This window comes from Synchiropus splendidus, chromosome 1 (genome assembly GCF_027744825.2).
Source record: "Synchiropus splendidus isolate RoL2022-P1 chromosome 1, RoL_Sspl_1.0, whole genome shotgun sequence".
NCBI classification, from domain to species: Eukaryota; Metazoa; Chordata; class Actinopteri; order Syngnathiformes; family Callionymidae; genus Synchiropus; species Synchiropus splendidus.
The window spans coordinates 18,731,066-18,747,677 of NC_071334.1; positions in this window are offsets into that span (position 1 = coordinate 18,731,066).

The window sequence follows — 16,612 nt, forward strand, 5'->3', positions numbered from 1 at the left end:
GTGACGTCTCTGGAGAAATGAAGAGGTGCCCGGTGCGTGTCCAGCTCTGAATGTGCGCTTCTGTGCAGTTTGGCTGTGACAAAGTCATAAACCAAGTAACGCTCTGTCCCAGACTCGCCTCGGCCCTGTCCGACCTCCAGCCCACAACAGGGCATCAAACCCTGGAGTGAGCGCTCCAGCCTCGGAGGTGTGGAGAGTGAGCACCTCCCCTGTGACACTCTACCACGGTCCAGTGTGGAGACAGGAAAAGGTTTTACACCTCAATATGAAGAAAAATCAGCCAGTAAATGTAGCTAACGGGACACGTCTGCATAGAGAGGCTGCGTTATACACAATAACAAAGCACGTCGTGGGTAAGTTGATCGGTCCGTGCACGGTATGTTTTTTCCTGGCTTTTTCGGGGACGTTCGAGTTCTGGATTTTCGTTCTAAATCAGAAGCAAAAAAAGTCTTGAAATGTTTGTTCAAACTCTGGTTTGTTTGATGTCCGGGACGACCGAGATACAACTTTAAATGTGTGTGTATATATATATATATATATATATATATATATATATATATATATATATATATATATATATATATATATATAGATATAGATATATATATATATATATGCAGACTAGCTGACTAATCATTACAATAGTCAGTGACTAGTAGTTATTCATTGCAGCCCTAGGTTCTTCCGTAGTTTCATAGTGTCAGTCAAGTTCTGTCACCACTGAGTGAATATCACTGAAAAATCCGCTAAACACTGTTGTAGATGTGGCAGGATTGACCATAGAATCATTTCTTGTTGTTCAGATTTATCTAAAAATGAGCCCATACCAACCACTGGTATAGTCGTGACAGCCAGCAGTGTCCGATCCGCCATCATTGGAGGAAGACATGACAGCAGAGACAAGAGGAAGGTGCGTGAAAGAGAGTCGACCAGCTTCATCATTATGATGTATTTCACTGAGAAAGGGGTAAAGACTCCCCTGACAAGGACAAGTTACAATGATACATTTTGGGGTAAGGACAGTCTGTTGGTTATATTTAATACCAGGGAAACCTGTCACATGAACATGAACTTCATAGTTACAGTAACATGAGACTTCTGAAGGACAATGTAACCTGACAAAAGTAGAAATAAAAAGGCCCCCACTTCCTCAGAATTGTTGCTTTCCACGCCTGTGTCTGCACATTGGTTGAACTTATTTGTTGTAAGTCTGTGTAGACTGGGCCGGAATACTCATGAGACTACATATTATAAAGTGGTCATATGCAGCTTCTAAAAACTGACCCCAAATAGATCACTGTTGTAAAACATGGAAAAAGTTATTAAAAGCAGAACAATAACACATAGATGAAAAGTGTGTTTCACTATTTATTATTTATTTTCCCAATCACATACAAACACTAGATACTGTTCAACATTTCTATGGGGAGGGACGGACTTGGTGAAAATCCAAAAGAGCCAACAACGTACACATTGGGTCTTAAAAAACGAAACACGACTATGCTTCTCATGACATTTTCAGACTGCACGGATATCCACGTGATGGATATTAAAATGATATAAACATGCTGCAGGACTACAGACAGACAAATGTGATCCTTATTTGACTTTCAATTTCAATTCTGTTGTGTTTTAAAGAACCTTCCTGAATCGGTCTTCTATGTCACATTGCCTTTCTGACTGGACTTCAACTTCTTCTATCAATTTTGTGATCAACAAGATACGGAAGGTGCAAACTCACTGTCCCAGTTCATGACTCGCTGAGTGGGCTCAGTCAGTCTGTGGAATATTGCACACTTCTTTATCCAATGTCATCAGCGTCAATTCAGACTCTCAATCATGGTGAACAGGATACGATCATGTACCAGCGGGGTGTTGGGTTGCAGCACTGAAGGAAGCTGACAGCACACTTCATTGAAGGGGGTGGGGGTGAATTACATTTCATTTGGCAGCCCCTCTGCCCCTCCTATTCCCGCAATCCAATTGCAGATATTAACTAAAAAGAGCCCGGGTGTCTGGCCTCCAGCGCCCCTCGGTTCACGTGACATTTTGACAGAGTGGGCCTTGGGCTTGTTGTGCTATAAGGAACCTCGTCGCTCCGTGCCTACACAGATGGGATCTATAATTGTGGTGAGCTAGCCAGTTAGCTCTCGCGTAGACTGTCAGCGAGCACGGAAGACACTTCTGAAGACGAGTGTCTGCTCAAAGAGTCATTGTCTGGTATTATAGCTGGAGGTGACAGGGCTATTAAAATGCACAGTCTGAGCCCTGTGTGTATGTGTGTGTGTGTGTGTGTGTGTGTGTTTGATGGGCGGAGAGAAGTGTCTTTGCTATAATCCACTCTGTGACACAAAGCTAAGTGCTCTCCCCTCCTGCTTCCCACTCCCCCTCTACCTCCCATCTCCCCTTTTACGGTCTCTCAGCCTCACTGTCTCCAAAATAAATCTTTAATGGACATTTTATTGCTCCTGATCAGCATTCTGGAGCACGCGTGTTTATGCAGGCTCATCACACATGCAGCTCACCTGTCCCCTTTCCTGACTCGATTGTCCCAATTTTACATTTCCGCTCCCTTCATCTTCCTCAGCTACACTTATTTTTGTTTGCACTTCAACTTTGCATAAGCACATAATTCCCAGATTTCCACAATAAACAAAAATGTTGATGCAAAAGAATGGAGATGTGGGTGTCATGGTACACTTCAACTGTAGGTCTAGGGAGGGAGGCAAGAGCAGAATGCTTAGATTTATTCCGATATTTTCCCATTATAATATGCAATATATTGAGGGGATATGTTGCTTGTTATCCCAGTGTGTTCGATAGCATACACTTCAGTGGTGCCAGATAATGTTAATTCCACATAAAAGAGCATTCAGAAAGGCTTAATACAAGCTACTTAAATATGAATTGGACTCATTAAACCAAATGAAAGACACCTATTTTTATGGCTCATCATGGTGCAGTTTATCGTCTTGTCAACCCATTTGCTTTTCATTTGTGATGACATTTTGTAGACAACAGGACTACCCAGTTCACTAATGGTATTGATCCTTCACTGCACTACTGTCCTCACTATAAAGACAACTGCCTCCCCCAGTGTGGAGTCTAAGAGTATCGCTTGATAATTTTGTGGCTCACATTGGTGCATCTATGGACCATCACATGAAACGTTGTTGCACAACTGGACAAACCAAAAAGCTGTCTGCTGTTCCTGGATGGGGAAGTCATGGGACTGCCACTCTGTGCACCATGAGGAAGAATGAGTCACAAGCCCGTACTATGGTGCAGGTTGGAGATACCAATATACATTTCAATGCAATTGATAAAGTAACATTTTTTTTCCAAAATAATAAAAAAAAAATAGACAAGATGTTGAAGGGACTCTTTTCTCATATGGGACAAAGGGCTGGTGCCTATATGAGCAGGTCCCTGACTGTACAGCACAAAAAGAAATAAAACACAATCGCCCCTGTATATCTGACAGGAAAAAAATACATGTTTGGCGTAAACCTGGGAAAACTTCCAAGAGCTCAGCTGATAACAAAGTTTGGCCCACACTTCAAGGCATCAAGAAGAGAAATTATTACCAGGTAAACTTACTGTATTTGGAATGAAATACTTGATAACATTTAAGTTATATGAAATACTACTTGAATGTAAAACAAAGTTAAAATCTAATGGTAATAAAGATGTGATTGTGAGTCCAATACATGAGTTCAAAACACCAAAATTAAGTATTTATGAGCCGAAAAGGCTTCAGAAATAGTAATCACACGTCAGGTTATTTTCACTTATGGACGTCACAGAATAGCAATGTTTTGCTGTCGCCTCTAATTTCCCTCCGTCTTTCCAACTGAAAATACATGTATTCCTTGGGGAGAGAGGGAGAGCGCATAAAAATGTGTAGAAAAGCAAAAAAGTGCTCCGCTGCACATGTAAACCCTGATTGGGGTCATTCCTCAGTGGGCCTGGAGGAGGATGTTTGTGTGAGTGACAACGGAGAAAATGACAGGTGATGCTGGAGGCATGATTGATGTGGATGCGACTGAGAAAGGGGCGGCGTGTGTGTGTGACTGACAGTCTCTTTTGTGTATATAAGTGTGCATACAAATTTGAGAAGGGAAAGGTAAAAAGTAAGGAAAATGTGGCGCCTTTATTCACAGTGGGGGGGCAGGAGAATTTTGATATCACTGTCTTGCAGCATACACACATGTAGGAAACAAAGCGCAGAGTCTGGAGTGCATCAAAGGAAAACTGGAACAAAACGCTGCATTAAGACTCGGTGGAAAACTTTTAAATGTTCCTTTATTAGAATTGTTCTCCAGACAATGCATGGATATGCGAACCATTTTACAGCTAAGCAGAGCAGTAATGAATAGAAGCATTAGAATAAATGGACAGTTGACCACATCACTTTGGTCTTCTTGTTAACATTCAATCAATTTCTTCCAATACAGAAGTGTACATGATGCATGGAAGAGGAAACGTGGACACATTTCTTGAGAGTCAGAGACCAAACAACTTGTTCACACAAAAATCTCAATTTTGCATTCAAGCTTTTCCTCTCTACTGTAATTCATATTCACCCGTAAGCCAAATTCACTGCTAAATGATGTGCCTGAATTTTGAATGAGCATGACAACATGGACTACAAATGCTACACAAGGACACATGGACTGGTGGGAAGAGGACAGAAATTATGAATGCACCGAGAGGAAGGTGCAACCTTGCTGCAGGGTAGACTTCCCCACAAAAGCTCTCAGAGGTCTGTGTTCACTACACTCAAAAGATGGACACACAGATGCCACACAAACACAGACGCAGACAGCAAGCCAAATGTCACGAAACAAAAGAGTGAGTATCTTACCTTACCTGATATTTCATCCTATCTTACCTCGACAGATAGTGATGAAAATAAAGTTCTGTCAAAAGTTACATTTACGTTCAGCCTCCGCTGACCCTGATATACCAGAGATACAAAAGTGACTGAATGAATGTTGCCTGACCACAGGCAAAACAACTAAACCATGACAGACAGAAGTGCAAAGAAAATGGTTCACAACATCCAATCATCATGTTAGTCAGTCACAACTCCTGTTTCCATTTTCAGTTTAATGGGCATCCTCTGAGTCTCAGTGTGAATTATTATTTTTATTTCTTCTCCTGCCCTTGTTCTCTCAGGACTTCAGGTTCAAGAGAAGAGAAGGCCTCTTAAGAGAGAGAGAGAGATACTGTATTCACAAGAGGAAGAGAAGGTCATGTCTCTAAAAACACTGAGGCAGGACAATTTTGCTTTTTTAATTAATCCAAAATGATACTACCATTTAATATTAAGTTAAGTCAAGTCTGTATTTTGTGGCTGGACAATGGAGTTCTCCTTAGAAAGGTTCAGTGGAGTTTGCTCAAGCATGCAATGCTTGTTTTGTGGACCTAGAGAGGATATAGTGTATGTTTTGCTAGGAATCCTGGGGGAATTTCTATTAAGATGCGCCATTGATTCTGTTGAGACTAGTGTCAGAGTACGGTCCACAGTGAGGTAAAAAGATAGGACTCCCACGTGACTAGTTGTGATCATAATGGACAGAAGATTGTCAATAGTGAGGTGCTCTTGGCCCTTTTCCTTTATACTTGTTTGTCTAGGTTCTGCCAGCTTCCATAGCTTGAGGTTTCCGGTTCAATGTCCAGTGCAGGTTGGAGATGAGATCTTTTTCCCGCTGGATGAGTTCAAGCATCAAAACTCTTGTCATACTGTCTTCCGGAGATGTTTCTGGCATGTCTAACTAAGAGGAGGCCACAAGGTGGATCCAGGACATGCTGGAGAGATCATGTCTCCGGTGGAACAGCAGAAGGGCTGCAGGAGGAGGATGTTTGGAGCTTTGTACCTCTGTTCAATGTAGCAACCTGGCCTCTGTCAAATTTCAGTCGCTTCAGATTCAACCTGGTATTCAGCATGAAAGCCACTTTCACCCCCCAGAAAACCCAGCGAAACAAGTTGTTTCCCTTCTTAAAATGAAGAACGCAATTCACAAGACGTTCACACTAATGTAGGCCAGTCTGCATACATTTCTGATGAACCGCAGACATGCAGAGATGTGAGCACCTTGGCACATGCTATCCTCCCTCCAGTACAATACACATTCTCACCCTAACTGGGTCACTTCCCCATCTATTCTGCGGTGGGAGGAGACATTGGTTTTGCTGGAATGAGGGATAGAAGCAGGAGAATGGGATGGCTCACTGGGAACGACTCTTCCACTGGTGAATCTAGGGCAGCTGAGGAAAAATGCAAAGTAGAAGAAGGGTGAAGTCAAGAAAAAAATATGAGTCGGATGCACGCGCCATAAAGAAGTGTTAGGGCGAGAACGTAAACGCATAAGTACAAGGAAAGTAAATGATAAGAGGGTAAAGGGCATTCAGGGAGAAGGGAGGGAAGAATGGGGCCATGAAGAGGACATTGGTTTCATTAGTGAGATTGATTCGATGAATGGTGAAGCTAACAGCCTCTCTGCTCTTTAGCTAAATGCCATCTCTGGTTCTATCAGCACCGGCTCCAACAACAACACATAAATTACAGCCAAGGACTGTAAGGTTCCAAGCGACTGTAAGAAACCAAGGGGGGGAAGGCGCACGCATCACCCAAAGCTTGATGCACAGTCTGAGATCACTCCCAAAACAAACAGCTGATGGCCCCATTTGCCAACAGGCTGGTGTGAACGCTCCCTGGTGTGGCAATTCCACACGTGCCTCAGGTGATTCACCAACCACCCTCTGACTTTTATGACTGCTTTTTAACTGCATGCGACACTGACAGTCAACTGTCCTGCAGACTCTGCTTCCATTTACATGGAAATTTAACAAGTGTGAAATTAGAGCGTGTAGCAGGGAACGGAGCTCTTACTGGGGGAGGTGCCCTAATTGAAAATAACAGCCTTCCAGGATTCTGCTGGCCAGGAATTTATTTGAGCATTTGTATGCCTGTCCCCTTCAGGATCAAAGGAGGTACATTTAAGGGAATGACTCGGCAATCCTTTTAATTTAGAAGTTTTTCCTTCAGTATTTTGTGAAGGGAAGCCCATTCTTGTGACTTCTTTGTTGTAATTACAGTGCGTTTATCAGGCGACGTTACGCCGACAGCTGCGGTATTTGGAGTGGACGTGAGTCATTCGCACTTTATGGAATGTGCTTCAAGTAAAAGGTTTGGTACCCAACCAAACAAATCAAGTGAAGTCAAAGGACTGAACCCATTATAGACGTTGGTTCTAACTCACATTATCTTGAATAAAAAGTAAGCCATGGTTGACATATTTATGCAACTATACATTAGTCACTACATCTCCCACAGAACCCAACTGGTAGTTTCAGGAAGAATTTGTAGTAGTTGAATGTATTGCCGATTGTGCACATGCTGCATTTACATAGGAATGAAAAAAATCCTGAAAAGATTTTAGCAAAATAACAGTAGTAGGAATAGGGATACAAACACACACATCATCTCTAATCCGACATCTCACTGTGTAACAATAATCCCAAATTCTATGCATTTGTATCTGGATAAAACTGGGAAAAACTACATAAAAAATGTACAACAAAAATATTACCACTAGCTCATCTACTCCACTTCCCATTAAAATATTACGTCATGGGAGTGAGGATGGGTTGATTTGGAGCCCAGGTACTACATTATAGTAATTCTGAGTCAACACTGACAGACAACATTGAAAATCACATCGGGTCACTAACTAATAGAACAAATTAGGTTTTGTGAACCCATATGCTTCCTCCATTGATTGCTTTCATTATGGTTATAAAACTGATGATGACAATATTTGGTGAATTCAAATCATTTTCAGAATATAGTGTGCACATGTATCTCTAACCGATACAATAGTTTTGGGACACAGGTATTTCATCATCTTTGACACTTGAATTACTTTGTAAGCAAAATGTTGCTTGTAGCAGTAGAAAAGTCTCAAATGTTATACCAGATTTACTTATACTGGCATATATAAATACGCACAATTCAGTCACTCAGTTCAGTTTCTGTCTCTGTGTACATTCATCTGCCACATATTTTTAGAACCATGAAATTCACCAGACATATCATTTTCAGCCATAGGTGCTGCCACTTCACCAGTATCGAACAACTACCAAGAGACTGGTTCTTCAGACTCTGAAGAATCAGAAGCAATTCGTCCGACTAAGGGAGTGTCTAAAAGGTTCATGACTGCTGTTCCACCAAGAGAGAACTTGCTGAGAATCCGCTATAGCTGCTTGTCTGGAGTGGCAAGATAAAAAGCACATTTCATAAATGTTTTTTTTTTTTATCTAAGCTGTATAATAAAAGTAATAACTATTAAAAACAAGGCCCAAGTTGCAAGACTGAAACCATTCACTCTATTGCAAAATTCTCCCACAAAAGCTGAAAGAATGTTTGCCATTCTCTCAGCTTTCCATTCAAGTCTCAGCTATGTTGTGAGCATGACTAAGAGTTTGTCTCCTCCTCGTCTAGACAAATATGTGCAAGACTGAACCCAGGAGACAAAAAGCATGGTTCCATTTTGAAGTGTATGATTAATTGCAGAGGCAGAAGAGGGGGCATGAAGAAACAGATGTTTGAAGGCAGCCCGAGTCACTAGTGGACACAGAATCCCAATATGTTGTCACCTTCCCCTTTTTATGCCGTCGGTTTTAGTCTGAATGCCGCACAGCCTGTGCTACTAAATCTGTTAAGACATGTAAATGAGATGCAAATCCCTCCCAGAGGAGTGGACTGCTGGAGGGGGGGTATCTGATGTCAGCCTTCAAGAGAGAAGCATCGCCCAAGGAAGGAAGTGCAGCCGCGCTGTTTGAGTTACTGCACATCTGCCCGTGTTTAAGAGCAAGAAGAAGGGAAGAGATATTGAAAAAAGTGCCCAGGCATTGATTGTGGCTGCAGAAAAATGTTTCTGATTTATCTTGGATGCTGGAGCAGAATAGGACGTTCAGTATCACCACGTGGCAGAAAAACTCAGTCGAAGAAAAATAATAGCCTCAATCTGTCCTGTGTACAGCTCCAGATAGAAGGCAAGGAGAGGGGAATGGAAGCACAGATAGAAAGGCGCGGGAGAAATGTACGGGTAAGAGATGGAGGGAGAAGGGGGCTGTGAGTGGGGGGTTCAAGGAGAGGCTGATGCAGCCATGCTTTATGACATGAGAAAAATACACCTTTCACTTAGAAATAAAGCCTCGCCTCCCTCACCGCTGCATTCCCACTGACATGGAAACTCATCTCTGGCTGCTCCCACCACAGAGCGAAACACAGAAATAGGAAAAACACAATAATCTACTTCTGCTAAATGACCTTCTCAATACATAGTTCTGAACTTTCAACAGCAACCTCTCAACTTCAATAAGGTACTCACGGTTTCGCTCACCTGTTAAAGAGACCTCAACAAATCAGAGAGGTTTGGACTTCTATTGCAGTATAAATGAAACCATTCTAACCATGAAGTGGCCCACAATGTTACTATGTCCAGCAGTCCACTTCCTGTCTTCTTTGTTCCATTTTTATCTCAACCGTGGCAGAAAGATAAAAGCTGGAACCGGACATACTGTATAATGCAATGCTTGGCTATTGCCTTGGAGCAGTCCAACTACAAGGCAACCTGTGACTAGAGATCGACCAATATGTCTTCTGCATGTGTGATAAATATATTAGTAGTAGTCAAGGAGGCCAATAGCCGATATTTTGAGCCGATATTCATTATCTAAAGTTATCGATCTATATATATATATATATATATATATATATATATATATATATATATATATATATATATATATATATATATATATATATTTATGTCTTGAATTGCATTGTTCTGCTCACCTTTAAAAGAATACCATCAATGACAGCTTCAGTATACACACTTGAGCTTACAGCATTATTTTGCTGATATGGATCTCTCCTTAACACACAAAAGGGTAACGTTAATTGTCTTTGTATGTGTTCAGTTAAAATTATTGTCCTATCGTGCTCACTGACAGAAGGTCTTTGGTCTTTGTTGCTATACGCAGCTTCTTGTGGAACACAAACTCTTTTCACTCATTGTGCTTCCCTGCAATGAAACTAGACTGAACTGAGTTTCTCTGTCAGGCAAGTTGCTAGTATCACAGTCCGGTTCCTCATCAATATTATATTATCAATACAATATTAATATTTGTTCAAGTGGTTCACAGATTGTTGGCGCTACTCGGTTCACAGTAACATTACCAGCGGAGAGTGTTTTCTGTGTTTACATGCCTGGGCAGAGACTTGCGTGCGGAACTTTCCTTCACTTCTCCGAATGTTTCTCAACTTCTCTCCGCTTCTCTTTGCTGCAGGCTGAAGCTGAGCTTTAAATTGTGAGCATATCGCCCTGTCAGATTCAAAAACATGACGATGCTAATATACGTGATCATACCAAATAGCAACCCCTACTTGTGATGGTAATAAATGTGCACTCATTTTCAACAATAAACCTTAAAAATCATGTGAAAAGCTGTGATATTCCTCAGTAAAGGTGCCCATCACTCCCTTCAGTATGTCACTATGCCTGTTTCTCCAAGATCCATTAGCGCCTCAGCACATTTGTATCCACCAACAAACACAACATTCCCCAGTCAATCACAGGTGCGAAGAGCAGAGGCGCCTCCTTTAGTTGCTTAGCTTGTATTCACTCTTCAGTAAAATACACATTTCATTCACCACTTTTTTTCTGCACCATATGTCTCATGTAGTGCTACACAGAGCGAAGCGCTGCTGTGGCCCGTGTGTACAGTCAGCCCTCTGCTGCTCGGTGGAGCATGGCGGAGGTTAAATGACTTTCTCAAGGGTACATCATTGGGTTTTGAGGGTGAGGAAACTGATAACTTGTTCCATAACCCATTCACCTTTTCTCTTGGTGCACAAACACAGGCCCTGAGGAACGATAAGGCTATTGGTTGACAAAGCGTCAATCGGGTTTTGTTGAGGTTGACTGCGGGAGAGAAATGCATTAAACAATATATTCTATAGGGTGTATCACACACATATAATTCGGACTTCATCAGACAACTTTTCCCAGACACATTTATCTGACATGAGGCTGTCAACCAAGGAGATTAGTTTATAGTTTATTGTTCTGAAAAGACATCCTGGAAATGAATGCAGGATTAACAACGGCTGATCAAATAAATATTGCGGATGAGATTAGATTCACTGAAAGGTAGAGAGACTATGGAATCGACTCAGTAAAAGTGTTTTATTCTTGGGCACAGCCGTTTGTCTTATTAGTTACGTCGATAGCTTCTGCAAAACTCCACTTCAAAACTGAGTTACAAATATGTCCTTTTTCCCCCCCCTTTTCATTTTGATTTTCTAAACTTGTGCACTTGTTCTTTTAAACTCAGCTGGGCTGAGCTTACTCTTCATCTTTTGCCTCTTCATAGGTTTTCACATCTCATTAATTCCCCCTTCCCTTTTTCATTCTGCCTCTCTCCTGCTGCCTCATCCATTAAAGAGGAATAAAAAAGCGTTGTGAAGAAGCCTGTCGCCTTTGATTGTGCTGCTGCATTCCTATATACTCAAGTCTGCAACCTATATATCTAGCAGTACAGAGCAGTTTCTTCTTTTTGGGGACAGTCAAGGAGCACATATCTCCAAGAAATGTAAATTGCCTCAAAATTAATTGGGACCTTAGAGGTGCATCCTGCTTCTTCTTACCGGCTTTGGAATATTCAGTTCACTAGCTCAATGTTTAATGAAACTGAAGTTACAAACCAGCTTAAGCTCTGAATGAAACTCATAAATCGCTCTACCGACTACAGAATAACCATTAAGTTGGACGTAAACACATTTGACAGGTTGAGAATATAGCCGTCATCAACAGTGGTAGATATTAACCTCTGTTTTGGCACACTTCAATGTTTGAAAAAACTAGTCAAAATAATAAATACAAAAGCGTGGCTTTAAATGAAGGTTATTATCATTTAAAAAGAAAGAGCAACAGCAGTAGTAGTGTGTGCAATTAGGTTTTTAGACCTGCCACATGCATCTCCATAGGATTCAGACTAGGACTTCGACTCGCCCACTCCTAAGTCTCCATACTGTTTTTATTCAGCCAGCCAGAGGTGGTCTTGCTGGTGTGTTGTGCTGGTGCAGAACCGAGGCTGTGGATGATGGCTTTCACGGTGATTTGCTACATCCCCAAACCTCCAGAAAAAGCTTCTCCAAACTGATAGATCTTAAAGAGGACCTAAACCCCGCTATGCAAGTCGTGTGTCACTATTTACACCCCGAATAATGTTATTAGTCAGCGCATATTCTTCTGATATTCTCCAGCCTCGGTTTGATAACCCTATAGTAATTGAGTGATGCAATGATCCGTGAACCATTTTGGTTCTGTGGCCCTCTTCATAATAACGCATTGAGATGTCACAGCAGAGTGGACTGCAGTTTGGTCAGCGGAGGAGTGAGGGGGTCGCTGGGTCCCGGTATGGATGACTGAGCGGCACTCAGACACCTGCTGCTCATTAGCCACAACAGGAAAAGGGTGACCACTTCAATCAGGGCATTAAGAAGGGAAATGAAATGGACAGGGAGTCTGTCTGGGAGGGGCCGGCACTCGGGGTGGGATGGAGCAGAGCCATTCAAGGTTAGAGGAAAGCAGGGGAGGAGATTGAAGGTGATGGTCTGGCAGCACGCCCAGATGTGATGTCATGTCCGTCCCTTTGGCTAGGCTGAAAACCCAGTGTGTGAACGCTGTACACCTGACATCTTCTAACACTGATAATGAATTCACTCCCATTAATATGTTATGGATCACAGATTATATTGTTGAGCCACTGCCACATCCTCACACTATTCTCCCAGGGGAGTCTATAATCAATAGCAGCATCTTTCTCTTCTCCCTGCAGCAGCACCGTGACACCATTCCCTTAGATGACATGGGTTTTTTTTTTGAAGATGTTAAATGGGGATTCAAATTTGTATTTCAGTTCATCAAGAATGGCTTCACTGTTGCTGTTATTTTCTTTTTTTTAACTAACTAATGTTTCTCTCCAATGCTGGCCTGGGTCCATCACTGGTTTCATCTCGGTTTCTATGCTCAAAGGTAGGTCCCAGACAGATTACCAACCTTTTACCCTCTGATAGAGTAGGCCCTGCTCTGTCAGCCATGGATTCATGATCATCCTTTGTTGAAAGGTGACCCGACTGTCAAAGGTTTGCAGATGAAATCAAAACTGCACTCGGTCAAGATGGGGAAAAAAAACTCTCCTAACTTTGAAATATGTTTTGTTCTGTTCATAAACAAACACTATACTTACTTAATATATGATCAAACATCAAGTTTTTGTGGTTGCCCTAAGTCACTTTTTCTTCAAAAGGCATACATTCTATTCAGAAGGCGTACGAAATGAAGGCTAAATGATTCTTTATACAATCCATCAAAATGAAACTATTTGAGTCATAAATTAAGAGAAAGGTTTTGGACGATGGAATAGTTTTGACGAGTGAAGAAATACTATCTGAATTTAAATAAACCAGCCTCTTCTAACTCATGACATATAGTAAACAATGACACTTGAGACACTGCCATTTTGGTGAGGAAAAATATGAGAGTCAGTGACTCAAAAACAGTGCATCTTGTCATGGACAAAAATATGTCTCCTAGGCAAAGATTTTAATGAATGCAATAAATAAATGTACTTAGTAGTTCATATTCTTCTATAAAAAAATAAAATAAAATAATGTGAAATTTGTAGACTTTTGAGACTAATGATATTACATATTATTGACTCTCCTTCATCTTTTGGGAACGCCCAATAGGTGTTGCCGCAGCGAGTCAGTCTCCTCCCCCCTAACCTGCCTTGATTCTTCCTAGTCACACCTACCCTCTCCCTGCCCACTTTCATCACATCCATTACCATATATGGTCACCACCCTCATCTATTGCTTGATATTTCCATTTAATTCCTTGACCATCATATTGAATTCTCCCGTGTTATATTTGGCGCCTAATGTCAAATGTTTGTCTAATAACAATGAGCAAGAAGAACAGCCCTGTGCACTGATAAGAACAGTGCCAGAAACCGCAGACAGACTTGTACACAAACAGAGCTCTCCTCATCACAGGAGTCCTGGCAGTCATATAAGGAAATGAAAAGCATCCAGTCCTGACAGCGGCATGTCGAGTAAATGTGATTACCAAGGATTCACTCTCTCAGGAGGCAAACAAGGTAGAGTTATTACACTCATATTATCCACAAACAAATGCTATGAAACTGCTATTGACTAACATTGCTGCCCTTAACACCTGCTGACACGTGTGTTGGTGCAACAGCATCCACCGTACACACACAGACACAAGCCTGGATCAGAGATCTACATCAGGGTGCTGAGCGAGAGACTGCTCACTTGTCGGGCAGCAGAAACTATTTTTATGCAATTTATTTAAAACAACTCTCATTGATATCTCAGTCAATAATAATAATAATCATAATAAGGCATTCTGTCCCCCCAAAAGCAGGAAAGAAACACAACTTGGCACGCGCATGCTGGTTTTACTTAAAACCTTTGGGTCAAACACAGATTTTTTTTTGGTTGTTGACAAAACCCAGGAGGAAATAAGACCGATTAGGAGGTCTAAAAGCAGGAATGCATCACACACAAAGAATCGAAGATATTAGAAGTGAACAGACAAACACTTCCTCGGAGGGTCCCACGGTGAGAAGAATCACCCTCTTCATCTGAAGTGAAGAGGAAGCCCATTGGCCAAATTAGATTTTGCTGGTTCCTGACGGACTTAAGCATCAATCTGCAGCACTGTGTCATGATTTGCTGTGACCTTGGCCTATCACGGTGCATCGCCTGGGAGTGCTTTGAGAGGCTCTTAATCAGGCTGGAGGACACGGACCCTATGATGACATTACTCAGCTTTTATCTTCCCACACACCTCCCTCTGTTTCAGAGTGTTTCAATCTGCCCTTTTTCGCTTCCCCTCATTCCTTCACAGCGGCTCTGCTGAAACGGTTGTTGACTTAACCTGACCTCTGAATGTAATCCATGTTCATTGATTCAATCTTGTGCTGGAAGTATGTGCTCAAAGCTGGAGCTGTTTATTTAGGTTTATTTGTATTATTGTGCAGTACGTAAAAGAGGATGTGGCGTTCTTCACAGCCTGACCAACTGACCTTCAGAGACCCTGGCTCATGTCATTATTCAGTCCGGGAGAAAGCAGTTTGATGGAGGAAGAACGGGGGCGGAGTGTCTTGGTTTCAGAGGCTAATCTGCCCCTGTGTTTCAAGTTTCAATATTAATCCAAGAGACAGGATAATATGATGCTAATCCGTATTAGAAATATGTCCAATATTCGTCAATGAATTTAAATGAACCTCAGTGAAATAATTTGAACTGGCTCTGTGTATGAGTGTGTTATATGAATCAGGATCAATGTGTGCAGCAGTGCAGAAGCCCATAGAGTAGCATGTTCTGTTTTAAATGACTTGGTTGAGCAGGTCATCCAGATGAAGAAACATTTCATCTTTTTTGTTGCATCTTTCGCATCTGTCTCATCTTTTTTCAACAAGAAATAAGTACGACAACCATTCTAATCTTCTTAACCATAGGACAGAGGCCCTTGGTTGGGCCCCGAGCACCACCTAGAGGGCCGCTAGAACTTTTTTTAGCGCTCAGCTTTAATACACTTTTTACAGCGATGCTTTCATTCACACTTTACTTATTTACTTTAGAGTTTATTTATGGAAAAAATAAAATATTTTATGATATTTAGGGATTGCTTTATTATATTTATTTTATTCATAACTTTACTCATGACGTACAGCTTTTCCAATTTTCTCAACAGTTTGCATCAAGGGTATTTGTTTTCTTTAGAAAATTTGATGAACATGACTTGCTCCTGATTCTGCTGCTGGTCTGACTTTTCGATGACAAATTGCGCCGATCACATGGTTTCATGCCATTTCACAAGGTTTCGGTTTGAAGTTACTTTGAAATCGGAAATCAGTATCTTGTTCTGGAAAAGGGGGGCCCCGAGATCCAGTTCTAGACGGTTACAAAAGTGTAGCAAAAAAAAAAATCTGTTGACAAGGATAGCCAAGTGTCTCGATGCCAGACACGACGGGCAAAACACGAAGCACTCACACTTATTTTAATCATCATTTCGAACAGATCCAGCCACAGGTGTATGATTAGGGCCAGTGAATGTGTTCTGATTTCCAATCTCATCATGGACACACATTCCTGACCAGGCTCTCCACCACGCACTCTTCCTCATTTCAGGCCCATTGCGAATGATGAGATTGGTTTTGGATGGAGATAAATGAGCCTTCATTACTGCCATGATGGCACCAAACAGCACCTGAGAAAGGGATGAGAGAGAGAGAAGAGAAGCTCTTCTCATTTACTTCATCAGTCATTTACTGCTTCCGCAGGTCCTCTAAGCTCAAAGGACGCGCAAGGACATGCAGGAGAGGCAAAATAAATATGTGCATTTATATAGGCAGCGTTTATACATACATGTAACATACATGCGCAAAGAGATATATGTGCATTTATATTGCTCATTCTCACCAACACATATAGAGCAAACAC